This window comes from Oratosquilla oratoria, chromosome 15 (genome assembly GCF_046742065.1).
Source record: "Oratosquilla oratoria isolate Oo_2021 chromosome 15, ASM4674206v1, whole genome shotgun sequence".
Classification (NCBI taxonomy): Eukaryota; Metazoa; Arthropoda; class Malacostraca; order Stomatopoda; family Squillidae; genus Oratosquilla; species Oratosquilla oratoria.
Window position 1 is genome coordinate 67,067,717 of NC_134791.1, and position 16,493 is coordinate 67,084,209.

The 16,493-nt window shown below is 39.2% G+C and overlaps 1 protein-coding gene across 9 annotated transcripts in view; it reads left to right on the plus strand.

Annotated features, from left to right (window-relative positions):
- LOC143033486 (protein FAM135A) overlaps positions 1 to 16,493 on the plus strand; it is a 1,114,982-nt gene that overhangs the window by 256,403 nt on the left and 842,086 nt on the right. The window lies entirely within an intron of this gene.

Consider the following 16,493-nt stretch of genomic DNA (forward strand, 5'->3'; position numbering starts at 1 on the left):
GTATTTGAAAGTGGCAAAGATTACTTAAATTAGGTCTATAAATTAGGTGTGAATTTGTTTTTCATATGTTGTATATATGATAGGTCACATGTTTGTTAGCTTCAAGTTAATACAGACGCTCCTCAACTTACGTTTTAGTTGCGTTCTGAATGGCCGAACGTAACATGAAAATGAACGTAAGTTGTTACTGTATGTTCCAGTAATGTATGACCGTTCATACTGTACTATACATCCATAAATTATATTACCGTATCTTATAGAACACCCCTAAATCATTAATTATAAACATAACATTGTAAAATAATAACATTAATTTCAAATAAATTAAATTCAAGCAACATAAAGTGAGATGGTGGAGGAGGGGGAGGAGGAGGAGGAGGAGGCAAGGCACGTTCAGTCTGTCGTTTGTGTCATGTAAACAATGGACGCAGCGTCATGTGTAAGTATAGTTTGAACGTCTCGTACTACGGAGAGCGCACTAAACTAAAAAATTCACTAATTATTTTATTTTATTTTTTTACAATTTTTTTATAGTCAGTTCAAACGTAAAATAAAAAATACGTAAAATGAATGAACGTAAGTAGAGTAGCGTCTGTATTTACCCTTTGTCCATGGTCTCTAGCAACGTTAGTTATTTTTCATGAGCCAAATTGATAAAGTGTTCTCATAAGAAATCTTTAGGTACATAATAAGGTTGGAAAGAAGAAGAAAAAAGATGCCTAGGTGTTTATCCATCTGAATGGTAAAACTTTTATTTGTATTTTATGAAATCACCTTGAATGGAAGATCATTTCATTCATTAATGATGCGGTCAACTTAAATTGCTCTTATCTTCTTCTATATCAAATCAACACCCTAGCATGAGTTCATTATTTCATTGTCGATTAGTACTTAGTGTGAAAATATTTTCAGTTCATAGCTTATAAATTCCTATTAAGCCACCATTCCATCAAGTCTCTTTTTTAAAGAGAAAAATAGAGAGTGAATAGGTTCATATGTTCAGGGCCGGTGCTAGGAATTGCAGGGCCCATTCAGAAAATTGATAGCAAGGCCTCTACTCTACAAAAGATCAATTAAGGGTAATAACTTCACAAGTTCACTGACAAATCCTTCTGTTTACAAGGCCTACAGTATCATTATTTTCTCACCAGTTTAAAGGAGGTCTGTCACAATATTCTCTGCTCAAGGCCTGGGCTCAGACACTTCCACTCGGCACCTCCCTTGAGGCGGTGACTGGTCATATGATCCCGAATTCAAAATGTCCCACCTGATATTTGATCAAATTGTCCCTTGGTCATAACATCCCATTTCCTTTTGTCAAATGTATTATTTCCACCTTCACACAATGAAGAAGTGCTCAGTAATCAGGGTGTGGATAATCATATAATTAAAAACACTCATAATTACAATGTCTTTGATCAGGTGACTGGATGTTTCAGCCATGGACATTTCAACCACCAATTTACTGAACATTCATGCCTTTGCCAAGAAGGTAGTTGCAAACAGGTTCTTCTGCTCATCAGTCTTATGTCCTACAAGAGCAAGAAGAACAATAAGAAAGTACTCAAAAACATCGGGAAACTATTTCTATGTCAAGGATTCAACCCGAAAGTTGAGTGTATCAAACTTGACTTTGAGGCTGCAGTCTGGGATATGATCCCAAAGATATTCTTTGGTGTCACCATAATGGGATGTGCCTCTCATTGGACTCAGTGTGTTTGTTGGAAGATACAAGAACTGGGAGTGGCTGCAGTATACAGAAAATATGAAGGGTTGCACAAGATCTGTCACCACCTGCTTGCTTTGCCACCAAACATATTGTGCTAATGTTTAACACCACAACTCAACTTGGTGTGTACCTACATCCGCACATCATGGATTGAGGGAATGATCTGGAAGTGTGTTTGGCCAGTCCATCAGAACCAACAATGATGTAAAAGCCTGGCTACTCCATCAACAAATGAAAATGGTTGACATCCAAGTTTGAATTGTAGCTGTCCACAAGCTGAGACAATGCCAAAAAAGGTACAGCAAAGTTCAATGAAAGTTGTTCACCACATGGAACCAGTACATTTCTGGGTAGAAGATGTTTAAATAGTTGGTCAAGATATGTGCTAATCTGATGGCACCAGTCACAGATGGATAGACTAAACTGCATAATGTATTATGTTTATTTTTTTAATATGTTTATTAATAAAAAGCACTAGTTTTATTATTGACAAATGCTTCCTGAAAGCATGGATTGTGGGGGCAATCTGGAAGTGTGTTTGGCCAGCTCATCAGAACCAACAATGACGTAAATGGCTGGCATGGTATGCTAAATCGCCCTACAAAATGCCGAAACCTGCAGTTCTACATACTTGTCCAGCTACTCCATCAACAAACAAAAATAACTGATATCCAAGTTCAACTTTTAGCTGACCACAAGCTGAGATGATGCCAAAAAAGAAGATACAGAGAAGTTCAATGAAAGCTGTTCACCACATGGGATCGGTACATCACCGGATGGAAGATGTCCAAACAGTTGGTCAAGATATGTGCTAATCTGATGGCACCAGTCAGAGATATATAGACAAGACTGCATAATGTATTGATATATTTATTTTCTTAATACATACATCATACATATACCAAGGTCTTTTTCCCCCTTACAAGGGAGGTAGCCAAAAAACAAAGGCATAAAATCATTCCCACCCATTCCATCCACAATACACTCCACTCCCCTCCACCCTCTACCCTCTCTCGTATCTTGGCACCTCCTGGATGACCGGTCATCCCTGTATCTTGTCCACTGCCCTGGGTCAGAAGCAGTGTCGCAAGACACAGCACATCCACAGCAAGGCCGCTTCATTAAATCAGTGGACCTCCTCTCCGTCCCCTCATGGAAAAAAGGAGATGGCGAGAAATCCCTTCAGGCTGTGTCAAATTTTTCTCACACATACTACCTCCCCCCCTCCCCCCATCCATTCCACCTCATGCATCATAACATCATCCACATACAACCATTTTCCATTCATCCCTGTCTTCTGTCTTCTTCCGTCCTTTCTCAACAGACATTCCCCTGTTCCCCAAAGCCCCTTTCACCCCATCCATCCATCTCATCCTAGATCGCCCCCTCATTTTTACTCCCTCCACGTCTGCCTTCCATATCTCTTTTACTAGTCTTTCTTCACTCATTCTTTCCATGTGTCAAAACCATCCTAATACTCTTTCATCCACCCTATTTCCCAACTACCTTACCACCCCTGTTCTCCTCCTCACCTCCTCATTTCTCACTCTATCCAGCCTAGTAACCCCTATCATACTTCTCAGACACCTCATCTCAAACCAGCAAAAGTTGTAGAGAGTTAAAAGACAAAAGAGATAAAGCTTGGACCAAATGGAAGAAAGAGAAAAGGCCTGAAAAATGGAAAATTTATACTTGTTATAGAAATGAATATGCACAAGTGTGCAAAGAGGAAAAGCGAAATTATGAAAAAGATGTCATAGAAAAATGTAAAGATCAACCAAAATTATTTTACAGATTTGTAAACAACAAACTGAAAAACAAACAAGATTTGGAGAAATTAAGACAAGAAGGAGTTGAATACACAGAGGAAATAGAAATGGCAGAAATTATGAACAAGCATTTTAAATCAGTGTTTACAAGGGAGAACATACAACCTGAAGAGATCGAATGGAAAGAGAAAGTCCTATGAAAGAAATAGAAGTAACAAAGAATGAAATAATGAAACACTTGAGTAATCTTGATGTCAGGAAATTGCATGGACCAGATGAAATAGCAAACTGGATTTTGAAAGAATGCAGGAATGAACTGGCAGACAAAATACATAGCATAATAAACAGTTCCTTGAAAGAAGGAAAAGTTCCAGAAGATTGGAAAAAAGCAAATATAGTACCTATATATAAAGGGGGATATAAAGAAGACCCTAACAACTATAGACCAGTCTCTCTAACAAGTACAATAGCAAAAATTTGTGAAAGAATTGTCAAAAGTAGATGGGTAAAGTATTTAGAAAAAAACAATGTGCTAAATCCAAGGCAATTTGGATTCAGACAGGGACAATCATGCATCACCAATTTAATATGTTTCTATTCAAGGCTAATAGATATAATACAAGAAAGAGATGGATGGGCTGATTGTGCATTTCTAGACCTAAAAAAAGCTTTTGACAAAGTACCAAAAAGAATTTGCTTAAGAAATTAGAAACCGAAGGAGGAATACAGGGCAAACTGCTTAAATGGATGGAAGACTTTTTGCAAGAAAGAAAAATGAGAGTAGTGATAAGAGACAAACACTCAAATTGGGATGAAGTAATAAGTGGTGTTCCACAAGGAACAGTTTTGGCCCCAATAATGTTTGCTATATATATTAATGATATGGATGAAGAAATTGAAAGTTATATGAGCTTCTTTGCAGATGATGCAAAACTATTAAAAAAAGTGAACACAGAAGAAGATTGTGAATCACTACAGAGTGATCTAAATAAAGTCTGGGAATGGAGTAAGAAGTGGGAGATGGAGTTCAATACTAAAAAGTGTAGTATAATGGAATTTGGAAAAAGCAAAAACAGAATAACAGGATCATATAAATTGGGAGAAGAAAGTATAAAAAAAGTTGAAAATGAGAAGGACCTGGGAGTCATTGTTATGAATAATATGTCACCTGAGAAACAAATAAATAAGATTTTTGGTGAAACTTATAATTTAATAAGAACAATCAAAGTGGCATTTACATACCTGGATGAAGAAATGGTGAAGAAAATACTAATCACTCTAATAAGACCAACGATGTGGTCACCAAGTACAAAAAAATGTATAAAAAAACTTGAAGGAATACAAAGAGCAATTACAAAATTAGCACCCACACTCTCATAACTATCATATGAAGAGAGACTAGCAAAACTTGAGCTACAGACACTAGAGCAAAGAAGAGAGAGCGGAGATGTGATAGCTATTTACAGAATCATGAAAGGCATAGAAATTATTGATAGAGAGGATCTAATAAAATGATATGATAGAAATACAAGAGGACACAGAAAGAAAATCAAGAAAGACAGCTATAGAAGAGATCTGAAAAAGAACAGCTTTCCTCACAGAGTAATAGACAGTTGGAACAACTTAGATGAGAAAGTAGTGTGTGCAAAACCAATACATGAATTTAAGAATAGTTTAGATAAAATGAGATATGAAGATGGGACACAACGAGCATAGCTCCCCTTCCCGTAAAATACAACTAGGTAAATACATTCAAACTCCTCTCTTCCTCTCTTATGTTCCATGTTTCTGCCCAATATAGTGCTTTTGGCACAATCATTCCTTCATACAATCTCCTCTTAGCATCCATTCTCAAATGTCTATTTCTCATTGCACTTTTTAATCCACCAAAGCATTTACTCGCTTCTCTCAATCTACATTCTACCTCCACCTCCACTCCCTTTCCTGCCACATTCGCACCCAAGTATCTAAACCTATCCACTTCCTCCAGTCACTCTCCCTTAATGTTCACTTCCAGTTTGCTGCCACTTTCTCCCCTTGTACATCTCATCCCATTTTACCCACATTTATCTTCGACTTTCTTCTATCACACACTCCCCCAAACTCTGTCACCAACTTCCTCAATCCCTCTGATCCTGCTACAAGCACAGTGTCATCCACAAACAACAGCTGGCTCACCTCCCACTTTTCTCCATTTTCTTTAACCATCTCCAATCCCTGACCCACTACCCTTGCATTTACTTCTCGCACCACCCCATCCATATATAAGTTGAACAGCCAGGGCGACATAACACATCCCTGACAAAGTCCCACCTTTACCTTGAACCACTCACTCTCTCCATTTCTAATCCTGACACATGCTCTACTGCTCTCATAAAAACTCCTGACAGCTCCTAAAAGCTTTCATCCTACCCCATATATCTGCAGTACCTCCCACAGTGCCTTCCTGTCTACCCTCTCATAAGTCTTTTCCAGATCCATAAAAGCCCAAAATACATCCTTACCCTGTCCTATAGCTTTCTCACATATCTGTCTTACCATAAAAATCTGATCTATGCAACTTCTACATGTCCTAAATCCACACTGTTACTCACCAATTACTCCCTTTGTTCCTCTCCTAATTCTCTCAATCAAGATCCTCCCATAAGCCTTCCCAACTACACTCAACAAACTAATCCCTCTGAAACTACTACACCCACGCTTGTCCCCTTTTCCCTTGTAGATTGGAACTATACAGGCACTCCTCCAGTCCTCTGGCACTCTACCGTCTCTTAAACAAACATTAAATAACCTCACCAGCCAGTCCACCATCACTGTACCTCCTTTTTTTAGACATTCTGCATGGCATCCATCCAGCCCAGGTGCCTTACCTGCTGTCATCATCTTAACAACTGCCTTCACTACATCCTTCCTTATTTCTCTATTTTCCTCACTTCACAGTCATTTTCTTAGCACTTCCCACTGCAACTATCTTTCCCTTCCCTATCCTCCTTCATATTTAGCAACTCCCTAAAATACTCTGCCCATCCTCCTCTTACTGCCATCTCTTCCATTATCATCTCACCATCTGCACCTTTTACCTTTTCTTCTCTACTTGATGCACCTCCTCTTCCTCTCTTAATTTCTTTCCAAAACATCTTTTTATTAATTTAACATTTTTCTGTCATACCCTTACCCCATTTCACATCTGCTCTCCTCTTTGCCTCCTTTACCTTGTGCTTTACTTCTTTTTTCTTCTCTTTGCACCTCTCATATGACTCCCTCGTCCTATATTGTAACCAATCTGTGAAAGCTTGCTTCTTCACTTCTACAACTTTCTTCATTTCCTCATCCCACCACTCACTACCCTTCCTTCTATTTCCTTCCATCCTTCTTGTTCCACACACTATCTTTGCACACTTTGTGACTCCCTCCCTGAACCATCCCCATTCCTCCTCCACACCTAGTTCTAATCTATCCTTCACTCCCTCCCAATCCTCTCTCAGCTTCTTATATTCCTTCTCCTTTTCCTTCTCATTCAAAGAGTTCACTTAATATATTAAAAAAAAAAATATATATATATATATATATTATATATATACAGTATATATATACATATATATATATATATATAATATATATATATATATATAGTTTATTATTGACAGTTGCCTCCTGAAAACTGCCCTGGCCAATTGCCCTCAAGATTTGTCACCGAATTGATAATTGATACGAAGAATTACTTGTACACTATGATGATGATGATGATGATGATGATGATCATAATAATAATAGTAGTAACAATAATAATAATAATAATAATAATAATAATAATAATAATAATAATAATAATAATAATAATAATAATAATAATAATAATAATAATAATAGTAATGTTCCCAAATTACAAATACAAGTAAAAATATAGAAACCTAAAATTAGAAGTAGAAGAAATATTTAACTAAAAATATCAATCATATTAGGTATTTAAGAATTGAATGTCCCCAACAACTGCCCCCATTGAAAAAATAAATAATGAGGAACTAATACAAAGAATTAATTATACATTATAACTATATACCAAGAGATTTTTTCTACTATATACAGGAGATAGCCAAGTCAGAGGCATATACCTACTCCCACCCATTTCACTCCACTCCACCACCCACTCCACTCCTCCCATCTCAGCTTATGGATGACGGGTTATCCCTGCATCTGCCAGGTGACCTAGGTCAAACAAGACACAAACATCCACAGCAAGGCCACTTCGCTAAGTCAGTGACCTCCCTTCTCTGTCCCCTCATGCAGAAAAAAGAGAAGACAGGGAGAATTCCCTTTGGGCTGCGTCAAAATATAATTCACACATAAGCACCCCCCCCATCCCTCCTTTTCTTGCATACTATTATTCATACACAGTCATTCTCCACTCATCCCTTTGCCCTTCCTTGCTCAACAGACATTCAAGTTCACTTCCTCCACCTCTGCCTTCCACACCTTGTACTAATCTTTCATCACATATTCTTTCCATGTGTCCAAACCATCCCCATAATCTTTCATCAGCACTATCTGCCTTTTCCACTCCCACTCTCCTCGTTTCTCACTCTGTCCAACCTAGTAACCCCTATCATACTTCTCAGACATTTCATCTTAGAAACATTTAAGCTTTTCCTCTATGCCTCTCTTAAATTCCAAGTATCTGTTCCATTCAATGCCATCGGCACAATCACCCCTTCATACAATATCCTCTTTGCATCAATTCCCCATTGCCTATTTCTCATAATACTTTTTAATCCCCCAAGGCATTTACTTGTTTCTCTCAATCTACAAGTTACCTCCACCTCTACTCCTACCTTTCCTGCCACATGTGACCCCAAAACCTAAAGCTATCCACTCCCTCCAGCCTCTTTCCTTTTAGACTAACTTCCAATTCACCGCCACCCTCTACCCACATTTACCTTCAATTTTCTTTTATTGCATACCTTCCCAAACTGCCTTTAACTCCCTTAATCCTTCCTCTGATCCTGCCACAAGCCCAGTGTCATCAGGAAACAACACTTGGACATGTTCTACCTGCCCTCCAGTAACCCCACTCCCACCTCCCCAACCACAGCCAGCACCCTTACCCACTCCCAATTTCCCTTTGCCCTCATCCCCAATCAGTACTCCCCTTCCTTTGTCCCCAATCTCTCCTTTCCCCCCCTCTAACCCAGATCCTATACCTTCCCCATTAACACCACAACCTCAACCCAAAACGGCAACATACAACACATACAGAACACACAACATCAACATATTACAACACAACATTGACGGTATTAACACGAAAAAACATGAACTCGAACACTTTCTTAAACAACACAACATACACATTGCAATTATACAAGAAACAAAACTAAGACACTCACACAAAACACCATCATTTCATAATTACACCACCATCAGACAAGACCAGACCAACGGCAATGGCGGTGGACTCATCACCCTGATCCACCACTCCATCTGTTTTGTGGACACAAGTGCCACAACCAAAATTCTCCTCCCTACCACAGATAACACTACAGAAATCCAATCCGTTCGAATCCGCACAGGCAACAAATCAACACTGACAATAGTTAACATGTACATTCCCCCCCAATCATCCCCCACAGTTCCAGACACCTTCAGGCCTCAATTTAGCCAACTAGCTTCAATCCCCAACCTGATCATGGGTGGTGACTTCAACGCCAAGTCATCTGCCTGGTATGTCAACAACCCTGACACAGACAGAGGGCTTGATATACAGACACAGTTTGACTCATTGACTATCATGAACAACACACATAATCATACACATATCCCACACCGAGCCCTCTACACTCCCTCCTCTCCTGATATCACCTTTTGCTCCCCCTGCCTAACCCCAACAACATCATGGAGAGTGGTCGGAACCCTTGGCTCTGACCACCTTCTAATCATCATCACCACCAAAACAAGATACACCCCAGTTGGCCACAGACACACATACACCAATTACAAGAGAGCTAACTGGGAAGCTTTTACTGAAGAGACAGAACAACATTTTGAAACACTTAACAGTACACCAATCACAAACATAAACAATGCTGTGCACACTTTTAATACAATCATACAAAATGCAGACAAGAGATACATCCCTAGAGGCAACAGAAAATCACACAACCCCAACTTCACACCAGAAATCCAAGGCCTCATCAGACAACGAGACACGCTTAAACACAATACCCCCACACCTATCCCTCAAAACATAGCAGACCAAATACAAACACTAAACACTGTCATTGCCAATAAAATGCACAAACAAAAAACACAAAATTGGCAAAACTTTATCAATACACTTGATCACAAAACAAACACCAGCAAATTGTACAAAACACTCAACAGCATTACACTATCCAACAGTAACACAATACGCTCTCATGCAGCAATAATCACAACAACAGACAATCTACCCTCAAACAGACAACAAGCAAACACACTCATAAATCATTTTGCACAGACAAGCCATCTCACTCTGACGACCGACGCACTATTCGACGTAAGAAAGACTTTCCCACAGACTCAGACTATACACCCTTCATAGACAGTCAGACAAAACACATAATACATAATCTCAAGCACTCATCTGCCTGCGGCCCTGATAACATAAGTAACATCCACCTAAAACACATTGGACCACAAGGTATACACGCACTCACAAACACTGCAAACTACAGCTATTCACACAACACTATACCCGACATCTGGAAGCATGGTAAAATAATCACCATTCCAAAACCGAACAAAGACCCAACAATCCCAACATCACACTGCCCAATCACACTTCTCTGCACCTCCTCTAAAGTCATTGAACGCCTAATACTTCAACTTGTCACACCACATATTCCCCTTGCTGACTCACAACACTGTTTTAGGCCACTACACTCCACAAACACTCTTCTGATAAACATCACACAAAGAATTTTAGATGGCATCAATTCAGATAGGCCCCACCACAGAACACTTCTTATAACATTAGACATTAGTAAAGCTTTTGATGCTATCCCTCGCCACAACCTAACAAATAAAATATATAACACAGACATGCACAATAACACCAAAAGATGGCTGGCCAATTATCTGGCAGGTAGGAATGCTTACGTGTCATATAATGGCCAATCATCGCACATCAGAAACATTAAGGGCTCTGTTCTATCCCCCACACTCTTTAATCTATACATGCATGACTTACCCACACCAGACACCTCAGAAATACAAATCTCTTCCTACGCAGACTACATATCAATCACATGCACACATCGTAACACAGACAAAGCTGCAGAAATAATCCAGCCATACCTTGATACACTCAACACATGGTTCATCACAAACAGACTCAAAATAGCTCCAACCAAATCTACAGCAACACTTCTCACCAACTGGACAAAAGAACACAAATACATACCTCATCTCAACATCAACAACACTCTAATATCACACACAAACACACCGAAAATTCTTGGTGTAACATACGATACATCCATGTCTTTCAAACAACACATCACAAACATAAAAAACAAATGTACACCTAGACTTAACGCACTTAAGTCAATCACTGGAACAACATTTGGACAAAACAAAGAAACTAATACAATAATATACAAACAATGCATACGCTCAGTGATGAATTATGCGAGTCCTGCATGGGCTCCTAATCTCAGTAAGACACACCACAACACCCTTCAAATCATACAAAACAAAGCCCTAAAAACAATTACAGGCTGCACAAATACAACACCTACAGACCATTTACACCATGAAACAAAAGTCCTCAAAGTCAAGGACCACCTCGACATGAGAGGCACACAAACACTTGCCGCAGCCACCACAAACACATCACACCCGCTACACTACATAGCAGAACACCCACACACACCAAGAAACATTAAAACAACACCCAAAGACCTGTATCACACACAGATACTCTCTTCTCTTCCTCCACAACCACCAAATACCAGCCTCCGGAAACATATTCATAATCATATCACTCATCGCTCCATTAACACACTGAAAGACAACACACTGCTGCATGCCAGACCCCCTGATATCCACCCTTCTGAATCCTCTCTCCCACGAAAGGACAGAGTCCACCTGGCCAGACTGCAGTGCGGCCACCACCCAGCACTTCTAAGCTACCAGAAGAGGCTGGATGACCGCATTGTGAACAGCTGCCCAGGATGTAACACTTCACCCCATACCATACAACACATAATGGAAGACTGCATTATACACAATCATGCACGCAAACAACACAACATACACTCTATAAAGGATTTGTGGGAAAACCCAGTTTCAGCTGTGGCCTTCCTTGGGGAGACGGGACTGCTCGGACAGACAGTCTAGGGAACGACAACAACAACAACAACAACAACAACTGGCTCACCTCCCACTTTTCTCCATTTTCTTGAACTATCTCCTATACCCTGCCCATTACCCTTGCCAGTCACGAACCAGAGCCATCTGGCGTCAGTCGATCAAACCGCAATGTAAACAAACCTTGTCCAAACACGTGCGATGAGAAAGATTTTCCAGGATTTAGTAAGTATGAAAGCAGGAACTTAAGTCAGTTATTAGAGATAGAGAGAGATATGAGGAAAAATAGGATTCAGTGGGAGAATGAAATTATGGACTTAAGAAAAGACATCATAGGATTAATAGACTGCTTAGCACAGGCGAATCACAAAATTTCTAACCCAAGAAAAACCAACTTGGATCTTAAAAACGAAATTAAAGAAATGAAAAGGGATATAAATGAGTTGAAGAATGATAATGAAAAGAAGAAAACTAATAATAACAACAGCGAAAATTTAAAGAAAGAGATGAACAATAAATCACAAGAATTGACACAAAAGATCGAAGAGAACCTAGGTGAGGAAAGTATTCAGAAAATTAAGAAGTGGAAGGAAAACATAAAAAACAAGGAAACTGCTTCTAAAGAAATAGTCAAGCAGCAAATGCAGGATAATGCAAAAGACACAATTATCCAAGTGATTAACGAAAAAGCAAACTGGGTCAGGGATAGATAGAAAAAAATGTATTGTGGTATATGAACTAAAAGAAAAACAGGGATTGGCGAGGTACATGAGAGAAAAAGAAGAAAAAGAGACAGCAGTAGAAATCTAAATGAAATTCAGGGGGAAGAAAGAGAAGCACGCATAGACCTGGAAGAGACATATAGAATCGGTCGCTATTTTAAGGATAGAAATCGACCTCTAAAGATAAAATGAAGGTCATAGATGGTAGTAGAAGACATATTTGAAAAAGTAGGCAACTTGGCAAAGAGTGAAAAGTATAATAAGATATGGATAAAAGAGAAATGAGTACTGAGGAATTAGAAAAAGAAAAGTCACAAAGAGAAGAAGCAAAGGAAAAAAACTTGATGAGAATGGAGACAGAATGCAAAGAATTCCATTGGAAAGTAATCGACATGAGATTGAGACAGTGGCGCATCAAAACGAAAAAACCAAGGACAGTAAAAATAATGGAGAAGGAAGAAAATTAAAAGTGGCCTATACTAACATTGACGGATTAATTTCAGGTCTGAACGAACTCAGTGATTATCTGTTAGAAGAACAACCTGACATAATGGGAAATGTAGAGACTAAACTAAGAGGTGAAATACCATCCATCATTATTGGACAAGGTCTATACAATTACTGGATAAAAAAACAGGGACAAGAAACAGGGAGGGGGAATCATGTTCTTGGCCAAGAAAGACCTAAACATGACAAAAATTACATAGGGCAAAGGTAATGTTGTACTGATCATGATAAAAGTCAAAGGCAAGAATATGAAAAGTAGAAAGTTTGTGGTGACCTATGTGCCTCCAAAAACGAATGCTTGGAAAGAGAACGAACATACAAAAATGCTAGAAGATACAAGAAAATCACTAAATGAGATACTAATGGGTAAGGGTAATCTGGTAATTAAGGGGAACTTCAATTGCAAAGAAATTTGTTGAGACAATATGACAGTGCGAGGAGGAGATGATTTGTGGGGCAATGTACTGCTAGACATGACCATGGAGTACACAATGACCCAATGGGTCAATGAAAACACAAGGTACAGAAACAATGAAGAGCCATCGAAACTAGATTTAATATTTACAACAGAACCTGAAATAGTGGACAGAGTCCATTACAAGACACCAATTGGAAAGAGTGACCATGTACTCATCGAAACTGTACTAAAGGAAGAAATAGACATGGAGAGGAATGAAAAGTATAGGAAAGGAAGATTGATGTACAACAAAACAGACTTTGCAAAACTAAAGACATTCTTCCGGAATGCAAACTGGGAAAAATTCTATATGGAAGAGACAAAGTACCACACAGAAAATTACTAAAAAAAACTGGAACACATTGGAGGAATACAAGGGAACCTACTAAAATGGATGGAGGACTTCCTGACTGGTAGAAAGATGAGAGTAGTGCTCAGAGAAAAATATTCAGATTGGAAAGAGGTGATCAGTGGAATACCGCAAGGATCTGTACTGGCACCAATATTGTTTGCTATCTATATGAATGACATGGACGAGGACGTGAACTGTTACATGAGCTTCTTTGCTGATGACGCCAAACTGTTAAGGAAAGTAGAAACTGATAAGGACTGTGAAACACTGCAAGAAGACCTGAATAGGATATGGAACTGGAGTCAGAAATGGGAAGTGGACTTTAATACTAAGAAGTGTAGCATAATGGGGTTTGGAAAAAGCAAAAACAGAATATCAGGAAAATATACAATTGGAACCAAGGAAGTAAGGAAAGTAGGATCTGAAAAAGATTTGGGAGTAATCATCACGAACGACTTGTCCTATGATAAACAGATTAACAAAATTGTCGGGGAGACTTACAACTTGCTAAGATCAATAAAAGTGGCATTTGCATACTTGGACGAAGACATGATAAAAAAAATATTGGTTACATTGATAAGGCCTAGACTAGAGTATGCGGCGACATTATGTCAGAGTGAAAAGCTATCCCTCTAACAATTGTGGTCCCCCAGTACCAAAAAGAATATAAAGAAAATAGAAAGAATCCAAAGAGCAGCTACAAAAATGGCACCTGCACTTGCAAACCTGTCATACGAGGAGAGATTGGCTAAACTGGAGTTACCAACACTGGAGCAAAGAAGAGAGAGAGGTGACCTACTGACCATCTACAGAATCATGAAATGCACAGAGATACTTGATAGAGAGGACTTATTTAACTGGGACAAGAGAAACACAAGAGGACATGGAAAGAAAATAAAAAAAACAGCTATAGAAGAGAACTGAAGAAAAACAGTTTTCCACATAGAGTTTTGGACACTTGGAACAAACTGGATAATGAAATAGCATGCGCAAAAACCATTCATGAGTTTAAAAGCAAACTAGACACTGTGAGATACAATGGCGGGACACCACGAGCATAGCTCCCCTTCCCGCAAAATACAACTAGGTAAATACAACTAGGTAAATACCACCTCATCCATGTACACACTGAACAGCCATAGTGACATGACACATCCCTGATGCAGTCCCACCTTTACGTCAAACCACTCACTCTCTCTATTTCCCATTCTAACACAGGCCCTTCTACTTTCGTAAAAACTCTTGACTGCTCTTAACAACTTTCCCCCAACCCCACATATCTGCAAAACCTCCCACAATGCCTTCCTATCTACTCTATCATAAGCCTTTTCCAAATCCATAAAGGTCCAAAAAACATCCTTACCTTTTCCTAAAGCTTTCTCATGTATATGCCTTACCACAAAAATCTGATCCACACAACCCCTACCTTTCCTAAACCAACACTGTTCCTCACCAATTACTCATTCTATACCTCTCCTAGTCCTCTCAATTAAAACCCTCCCATACACTCAACAAAATGATTCCTCTGAAACTACTGCACTCACATTTGTCCCCTTTTCTCTTTTAAGTGGAACTATATAGGCACTCCTCCAGTCCTCAGGCACTCTACCCTCCCTTAGACATACATTAAACAACCTCACTAGCCTGTCTTCTACTACTATACCTCCTTTCTCCAGGCACTCTGCATGCCACCCAACTAATCCAGGTGCCTTACCTGTTCTCATAATTTCCAGAGCTACTTGCACCTCATCTTTTCTTATTTCTCCTTCATTTTCCTCTCCCATTACCATAATTTTCTTAGTGTCTCCTACTGCTACCACCAATCCTTCCCTATCCTTCTCCACATGCAACAGCTCTAAAATACTCCTCCTATCTTCCCCATGCAGCCTCCTCTTCCGTGAAGATATGTTTCTATGCCCCTTTTACCATTTCTTTACTTGACTCACCTCCCCTTAATCCTTTGATTTCCTTCCAAAACATCTTTTTATTGCTATCAAATTTTTGTCATATTCCTCTCCCATGTTGCATCTGCTCTCCTTTTTGCCTCTTTTATCTTTTGTTTTACTTTTCTTTTTTCTTTATATCTCTCATATTTTTCTCTCATCCTACCCTGTAACAAGTCCCCTGAATGCTTGCTTCTTCACTTTATTATCCCACCACTCACTACCCTTCCTTTTATTCCCTCCCATCCTCCTTGTTCCACATACCATCTTTCCACACCTTGTCACTTCCTCTTTGAAACAACTCCAGTCTCTTCCACACCTACTACCACTCTATCCTTCACCACCTCCCACACTTCTCTCAGCGTCTCCTTGTACTCCTGCTCCTTTTCCTTCTCATTAAAACAATTTGCTCTAAGCACATCTCTGCCCTCCACCCATTTCCTCTTTCTCCACCTATCTCCACTCACAACTTACCTTCCTCCAAAAAATTATCTGATATTCCCCTACTCTCTCCCCTAAGAACATAGACATTCAAAACTCTTCATACTCTTTACCTAGATACCACTAAATAGTCCATTAATGCCTTATCAACCATCCTTCCATCCACCAATCTCTCCCATGTGTATTTATGCTTGACTTTTTTCCTAGACACTGTGTTAACTGTCACC